Raw genomic sequence first — 9,051 nt, forward strand, 5'->3', positions numbered from 1 at the left:
TATGAGTAGTTTTCTTTTGTTATAACCTGCTATTTTGATAGAAATAGTGATTCTTACGGCAGAAATTATCACAACCAATCTTGCCACCAAATTGAATTAAAACTTTAACACAACAGTTATTAGTGATAAGGATATAAGTATCTTACTATATATAAAGCGAGACGATATATATATATATATCTGTGCCATTTTACTGACACCACGGCATCAACTTTAACGCGACTTTCCGCAAAAACCGTAAAAGATATACAACTGGAACTTTTTTGGCTGGGTCAAATGCTTTAATGGCCTTCAAATCAGCATGAAAAAATAAAAAATTGGCCAAGGAATAATGATTTTAGAGCCTAAAATTTGGACCCCCAAGTGGTGTCAAAAACGCCAATTAAATAGGTAATAATTATTTTAGTATTTTGAGTCTTGACACCGTTTAGGGTTATATTATACGGGTTCCTGCTAGTATATATAAAGGGCTTGACGCTTGTGTTAACTGGAGACCCCAGGCTGCCCTCAGGCTATTAGTAGTTCATAAATGATAAACAACGAATAGTCTAGTAACGCTTGTGTAATTTGAAATTTAGCGTATTACATATTACCGACTTTAATGAACTCGTCCGAGGACCGAGATACTGCTTATATAAGGGAAGGACCAATAGAAATTACTGGGCGGCGCTCAGCCTGTCATTCCGCCTAATCTCTATTCGATTATGAACATAAATATAATAGCCTGGGGTCTTGACGGATGTTACTCGTCTAAATTTCTTCGAAGTAGCGCCATTAACAATGGTCAACCTGGGGTCCCCAGGTAAGGATAGAAAATAACTAATAAGGGGGGGGCGTTATTTTGATCCATACAATTACCGCTTTTTAATCGCTTAATAAACTTAACGCATAAAGGGTCGTTCACTCATTACGTAATCGATTCTTCACAATTTTCATTGACCGTTGCACGTTGACGAATGTTACTCGTCTAAATTTCTTCGAAGTAGCGCGCGCCGATTTCTCGATGGCACGCTTTCTCGATGGCACGTGCTACGAAGTAGCGCGCGCCAGGCCAGATCATTAACACTGGTCAAATCGACCGTAGTCAAGGCGTGTGGACCATAAAATATAAATCTTGCGTGTTGCGCAGCTGGCGGCGTTAATTGGTTATTAAATATTTTGTTATGTATCGGCCGGTCGCGCTAATGGCTAAATCACTCGATAGTCGAGTATGAAGTGATTAATTTGACCATTGTTAATGGTCTGACCCGGTGCGCGCTACTTTTAAGCACTTTCCATTTCGAGAAGAAAGCGGCGCGCGCTACTTCGAAGAAATTTAAAGAGTATAAACATCCGTCAAAGAAATGCACTATTAAGTTGCTTTATCCAGAGCCCTTGCGATTGCAGTGGCGCGCGCCCGCCTCACGGCTTTTCTTGACTTGTGAAACAAGCGCGCCCACACTTACTGGGCCGCGCTTTGACCATTGTTAATGATCTTGCCCGGCGCGCGCTACTTCGTAGCACTTGCCATCGCTACTTCGAAGAAATTTAGACGAGTAACATCCGTCAAGGCCGCGCTCAGCCTGTCATTCCGCCAAATCTTTATTCGAACATAATAGCCTGGGGTCATGAAACCATTAGGTGTCGCCGAGCTGCGAAAGATTGGCATCGTCAATTATGAGGGCCGCTAACAAAGTCACGTGAGACTGACAGTCGAGTGCTGAAATTCACGATGTCAATCCTTCCCAGCTTGGCGAGGCCCAGTCTTGCCGATTTACGGAAGGTGGTTGCGAGGAGAATTATTTGATGCGCCGCGCGGCCAATAGTGCATCGCGCTACAAGTCGAGTGTAGAGTGCTTAAATTAATAATTGATCAATAATCATTATTTTTAATATTTTGCTAAATGACCATGATGGCTGATGTTATAAAAGTATAGTTATGTTGCAAAATAAATCTATGTATAATAAAACGTGCGCTTTATTACTCAACTTGCAAAAAGTAAGTTTGACTGTTTAAATATTAATAAGGCTCAGTTAATCTCCTGCGAAAGCATTGTCATACGTTGTATGACCCACCGCGCACGAGTGCGCGGCTCTCCCTGTATCGTCGAAACTCTACAGGGGTATAGTGGGGGTCACCACGTGATACAACGAAAGCACACGTTTAAATATACATGTCTACTATACTGAATACTGCAATTAGTCCTTGATTAACTAGAGAAATGAAGCTTGCGATTAGAAGTGCAAGTTTAATTATTTCAGTTTTAAAATATTCAGGGCGGGCTCGTAAAATAAGTAAAGCGATCAATAAAAAAGTTGCAGACAATGAACAATGAAGAAGTAAAATATAAAAGTGGTAAGGGTGGTTGTGCAATCGAAACAAATTTTTTGTGGTTATTGTTATCAAAAAAGGTATATTCAATATCAAATATTGGACATGAAAACTTTATACTACTAAGCACGCCGCGCAAATTAAAAAAATATGAAATATTTATACATTGTATGGCACATATAATTGTTAATAATCGAGCGCTGCAGCTTTGATGATTTTTTATTTAGCCCTGGAACGTTACAGGAGGTTTGACGTGTTATGTATTGTTCTTTAACACCCGTATATCATATATCAGTTATTGGTTAAAAACAGAGGCGGCCATTGAAGGCGTCCAGGTTCACATAGCCATGTGTCTACGCGTACTGCGTGACGCGCTTGTTTCACAAGCGAGAGGGCTCTTGTTAGAGCAAGCGTCCAGGCGTCTGTGGACGCCCATCTGGTGGCTGGTGCTTAAAAATAGAAATAGTGATTAGTAATAGTGTTCCGAAATATCTTATCGCAATATGAAGCTCTTTATTCACTCAAACGTTCGAATGAAAGCGCACGCATTATCTTTGTGAAATTTTTTGATGTTGGTCGTCCAATCCTACGTTTGGACGAATAAGCCGCGCAGTTTTAACACATAGTTAATTGTAAACGGTACAAAGCACATCAAGCGCATCCCACTACAGGTAATTTATATGATTTGCTCGTCCAGGACATCTTGCAATTTGAACTATCGACTGTTATGATACTGCGCGGCTGAGATCGTACACGTGTGGTGTCTTGTTTCACACATATTATAAGTTTTTGTTTTTGTTTGCTGTCGCCTGCGAAGTGTGACACATTACAAACATGAGGCCCTGTGTGTAATACAATCGGTAGTTTGGAGGGAGTTTGGGCCGGCCCCAAGTCCCCCACCCCTCCCCTCCCCAGTCCGTCGATTGGACACCCAACAAAACTGCCAGCCGCCTCCCACGAGCCGCCTCTGGTTAAAAATATTTTGAAGTGTAGTTTTGGTATCAATAAACCTGTCACATCTTATTACCGAACTTAAATTGCAAAAGTGAGGGTGGGGGGGGGGGGGGGGGGGGGGGGGGGGGGGGGGGGGGGGGGGGGGGGGGGGGGGGGGGGGGGGGGGGGGGGGGGGGGGTTTTTTTTGGGAAAAAAGGGGCCCCCCTTTAAAAAATAAATTTGAAAAAAAAAACCTAAATTTAAAAAATAATTAAATTTTTTCCGGGTAAAAATTTTTAATTTTTAAACATGTTTTTTGATTTTTGGGGGCCGGAAATGCCCCTTTTTTGGGGGGTTTTTAAAAATTTTAAGTTTTTTTTTTGTTTGGGGCCGAAAAAAGGGGGGGGGCCCACTTCCAAAAAGGGGGCCCGGTGTTTTAAATTTTTTGGGGGGGGGTTTTCCCCCAAAAACCCCCCCCCTTTTCCCCCCCCTTTTTGGGAAAAAAAATGCCAGGGGTTTCCAAAAAACCCCGGGGTTTAAAAAATTTTTTTAATTTTTTTTTTTTACAAAAAAAATTTTAAAATTTTCTTATTCCCCCTTTTTTTAAATAAAGGGGGGGGGGGGGGGGTTTTTCCGGGTTTAAAAACCCAGGGGTTAGGGCCCCCCCCCTTTAAAGTTTTTTTTAAAATTTTTTTGTTTTTTTTTTTTTATTTTTTTTTTTTTTTTTTTTTTTAAATTTTTTTTTTTTTTTAAAAAATTTTGATCAAAAATTCACTTTGGTTTTTTGGTTTTTGTTGAAAAAAAATCCAAAAAAAACTTAATTAAAACCCCCTTTTTTGTTTCCAAAAATTTTTTTAAAAAAAAAATTTCAAAAAAAAAAAAACCCAACTAAATTTTGTTCCCAAAAAAATTTTTAAAAAAGAAATTTTTTAATGCAAAGCCTGGGGGGTTTACCCGTCTGTTACCCCCCAAAAGTAAAAAAATAAAAAAATTTTTCCCAAAAAATTCCTTTTCTAATTGGGGGAAAAATTAAAAAAATTTTTTTTTCCCCCAAATTTTATTTTTAACATAATTTTTTTTTAATTTTTATTTTTTTTTAAAAAAAAATTTTATAAAATTTTAAATTTTTAAAAATTTGAAAAAATGAAACAAAAATTTTTATAAAAAACATTCATTTTTTCCCTTTCAAAATTTTTTTTCCCAAAAAAGGAAAAATTAAAAACCCAAAAAAAAAAAAAAAAAAAAAAAAAAAAAAAAAAAAAAAAAAAAAAAAAATAAAACCCCACTTTCACTTCCCCAAAAAAAAAAAAAAAAAAAAAAAACCTTTTTAAATTTCCTTTTAAAATTTCCCCAAAAATTTTTGGGTTTTACAAGGGTTTTGTTTTTTTTTTCTTTTTTTTCTTTTTTTTAAAAAAAATTTTTTTTTTAAATTTTTAAAAATTTTTCTAAAAAAAGGGGACCAAAAATAAAAATTTTTTTTTTTCCCCTGGGGTAATTCTATAAAATTTTTTTATTTTTCAAAATTTTCCCAAACCCCAATCTTAAAAAAACCCCTAAATTAAAAAAAAAACCCCCAAAAAAATTTTAAACAATTAATTTTTTTTAAAAAAAAACCCCACCTTTTTTTGGGTTCCCCGGGGGGTTCCCTTTTTTTTTTTTTAATTTCCCTTTTTAAATTTTAAATTTTGGGTTTAAAAAAGGGGGATTTGTTTAAAGGGGGGTTTTTTTTTTTCCTTTTGGGGGGTTTAAAAAGAAATTTTTTTTTCCCAAAACAAAAATTCCAATTTGGGAAAAATTTTTTTAAAAAGGGTTTAAAATTAAATTCTTTTTTTGGTTAAAATTTTTTTCGGGTTAGGGGGGGTCTTAAAAAAGGGCATTTAAAGGTTTTTTGGGAAAAAATTTTTAAAACGGTTTGGGGGCAAATAAATAAAATTTAAAATTGGGTTTCTTTTTTTTTTAAAAAAAATTTTTTTGGGGTGGGGGTGCGCATAAACCGGGGAAAATTGTTTTAAAAAAAAAAAAAAAAATTTTGGGAATTTTGTTTTTTGGTTTTTTTCCTTTTTTGGCCCTTTTTAACCATTTTTTTTAAACCCAAAAAAATAAAAATTTTTAAAACCTTTTTTATTTTTAAAAAGGGGAATACCATTAATTTTTTCTAATAATTTTGGGGGGGTTTCCCCCCCCCCCCTTTTTAAATTGTTTGAAATTTTAAAAAAAAAAGCCCCCCAAAATTTAATTTTTTAAAAAGGGTAAAGACCAAAAATTTTAAAAAAATTTGAAAAAAAAAAATTTTTTTAAAGGGCCCTTTTCCTTGTTTTCCCTCCCTTTTTCCCTTTTTTTTTGGGGGGGGGGGGGTAGGGGGCCAAAGGGACCCATAAAACCCCCCATTTTAAAATTTTGGCATTGGGATTTTTTGGGGTTTTTTTCTGGGGGTTTGTTCCCCGGGAAAAACAAAGGGGTTTTAAAAAAACCCTTTTGGGGGGGAAAAACCTTATCCCCCCCTTTAAAAAAATTGTTTTTAATTTAAAAAAAATTTTTTTTTAAAAAAAAAATTTTAATTTTAAAAAAACCCTTTTAACCAAAATTTTTTAACTTTTTTAAAAACCCATTTTTTAAAACCCCTTTTCCCAAGGGCTTTTTTTTCATTTAAAAACCCATTTTCATTTGATAACCCCTTTATTTTTTTTTAAATTTAAAAATTTTTCAAAATTAATTTCCCCAACATTTTTGAAAAAAACCAAAAATTTTTTTAATAACCCCCAAAAAAGAAAAATTTTTTAAAAAAAAACCAACCCCCCCAAAAAAACCCCAAACCAACCCCAAAAAACCCGGGACCCCCCAACCACCCCCCAAAACCCCCCCAAAACCCCAAACCCCCAAACCCCAAAAAAAAAACCCCCCAAAAAAAAAAATTTTTAAACCCCAAAACCTGCAATCTCAAAATTCTTAAAGTTTAGTAATAGGGGAAAACTCATAAGAGGACCTACATTTTTTTAAAAAAGTTGCTTTTTTGTGGGAAAAAGGGGGAAAAGGGGGGGCCCCTTTGGGGCCCCCGTCAACTATTCCATTGTTTTTTAAAAATATAAAAAAAATTATCTTAAAATTGCTTCTCTTTGTAGATCTTTTCATTATTACTGTATAAAATTAGCATAAAAGTGATAACATTGTTTCACTGATAACTTTGTTTTAATGACATATCATACTCATAATTTAGTAAACCTTCAGCGGAAATAGCTCTTTGTCGATGACTTTTCCACTCTTTGCTTTGGGCTTTGCCAAAACAAACTGAAGCTCATGGCTTGAAACTATCATGTGACCTGATAGATAAAAAATATATACTTTGCTTTATTTTCCATAAACTCCATCAAATTTAACTTAAGTAAACATATTTGAAAAGCTTTCTTATTAGTAATCTGATATGATCTAGTATGTAGGCTACTTTATTTCAAACTTTCACCTTTTTAAAATGTAATGTCGTTTCACCTATGAATTGTTACATTTTCCTACCTTTGTATTTGATATTGCCTCGTGAGTCAATCCTCCTGCCTTTAAAAGGACATCCACCAGATATCCAAGCGTGTTCACTACTCATGATTGTCTACACTGAAATTCGGTACTGTGAACAAACCGGAGAAGGAACTATTTACGAAGGAACTATTTACTATTTAAGTACAACAAAAATTATAGCAATATTTCATATACCTTTATTAAAGGCAGCTACTTTTAGATCACCTAAAATACACAATTAACCGAAATGAACGGTTAAGACTGAAGATTGAGGAAAAAGTTCTAGTCACATCAGGTCGATACAGAGATATACGATTTACAGCAGTTTTAACAATAGCAATGATAACAATTCGCACCACACAATAGTAAACGGAATATCAAGCCCATGGCAAAGAGTTAATCTTTAATCCTGGGTATAAAACCACGTGACTTTAGTAACGGCTAGGATTGGCTGGCACAAAACCCAAACTTACGTGATTGGGTAGATTTCTTTCTGCTATGCTACTCAGCAAACGGCTTTGCGGTAACTCGAGATGCCGAGACAGAGCTGAGAATATATCTGCCCCAGGCTAGATCTATATGATGTATTAATACTCTCCGTAATTATCAGTGTTGAAAGTTTTTTGTGAGTAAATTCTCGTGAATCTTCTCGAGATTTGAAGAACAAACTGCCACAGAAATAGATTTTAGGTGAGGTCATTTATTTTTGGCAGTTTAGTCTGAATGAATGTAACTATGATTTAGCGATGAGTTTATCTGTGTCTGCGGTTTAATATGGAAGAAATCCTGGAACATCACGAAATAGTGTTTTATCTGATCATTTAGTAGAATTTAACGGAATTGCAGTGACCATTGTATGACACTTAAATTTGACAGAAATCTTAAAATTAGGGCTTTACATAGGACCTTGGTATGATGCACAACCTACTTATAGGAAAATTCTGCTATAAAAGATAAAATAAAGTTTTTACTGTAGTTACGTAAGGGGACATTGTGCTGGAATGTTTTTAATTGCTCCAAGCTTGTTCCTCGAATTCAAAGTTTGATTGTTTCAAGGAACTTATACCTTACATTAAACACAAGATGAAATAATCAAAATTATCGACTATTATTGGTTTGCAGGCTATTTTTAGATATAATCAACATAATAAATAATCATAATAGCAATTAACAGCTCTAGATTGTGTTACAATTAAATCCAACTATTTTGAAATTTTTTTTCATCGTTAGATTACAATAATTTGTATCTTTGTAGAATGTCTTATTAAATATTTTGTTGATAATTTTTCATGAAGTGTTGACTTTTTTATGAAGTGTTTTGATTTAAGGGGGGGGGGGGTTCACCCTGATTTTTTTGTGAAACTTGGTTTCGAGATAGCAGTTGACCAACAAACTAGGACCAGTGACCAAACTTTTGAGGGGGTCCCGGACCCCAACCGCCAAACGGTGCCCGCGGGGCAGCCACGCCCATATTTGGTCCAAATCAGGCCCAATTTAGCCAAATACCCTGAACATGCCCAAAACCCTGGTTTATGGTGCTCTACTTGTAGCTAGTGGTCCCCTGAACTCGTATATGAAGTTTCATCAAGATTGGACAAAAATGACTGAGTTATGAGCTAAAAACTATATGCCCATATTTGGGCATACGCACTAAATTTGATCGATTTTGGCCCATAAATTGGTCAAATATCAATATTTTTGAATGAAACTAACTTTATATGAAAGGTAAGCCTAAACTACACATTCTCTATGATTATCAGCTCAATATCTACCTAACTGTGGATTCTGTGTTCAAATAATCGCAAAAAATTAACAAAATCGCCCATATCTCAGTTCGCGATATTTGCAAAACTGACTTCGCTCAAAACAATAGAACTCAATAGAGTTTCAATATTTTTTCATGAAATTTTCAGAATCAACGTAGAATTGTCTCATGACCTTAAGTTTTGGGACAGAATTTTGAGTTAGGCCTTTAAAAAAATTTGGCGGCCAAATTCTAAAATTTGCCGGGCATTTTTCAGAATTTTGCCGCCAAATTTTTTAAAAGGCCTAACTCAAAATTCTGTCCCAAAACTTAAGGTCATGAGACAATTCTACGTTGATTCTGAAAATTTCATGAAAAAATATTGAAACCCTATTGAGTTCTATTGTTTTGAGCGAAGTCAGTTTTGCAAATATCGCGAACTGAGATATGGGCGATTTTGTTAATTTTTTGCGATTATTTGAACACATAATCCACAGTTAGGTAGATATTGAGCTGATAATCATAGAGAATGTGTAGTTTAGGCTTACCTTTCATA

The sequence above is a fragment of the Bolinopsis microptera genome, chromosome 13 (assembly GCF_026151205.1).
Source record: "Bolinopsis microptera isolate Bmic1 chromosome 13, MBARI_Bmic_1.0, whole genome shotgun sequence".
NCBI classification, from domain to species: domain Eukaryota; kingdom Metazoa; phylum Ctenophora; class Tentaculata; order Lobata; family Bolinopsidae; genus Bolinopsis; species Bolinopsis microptera.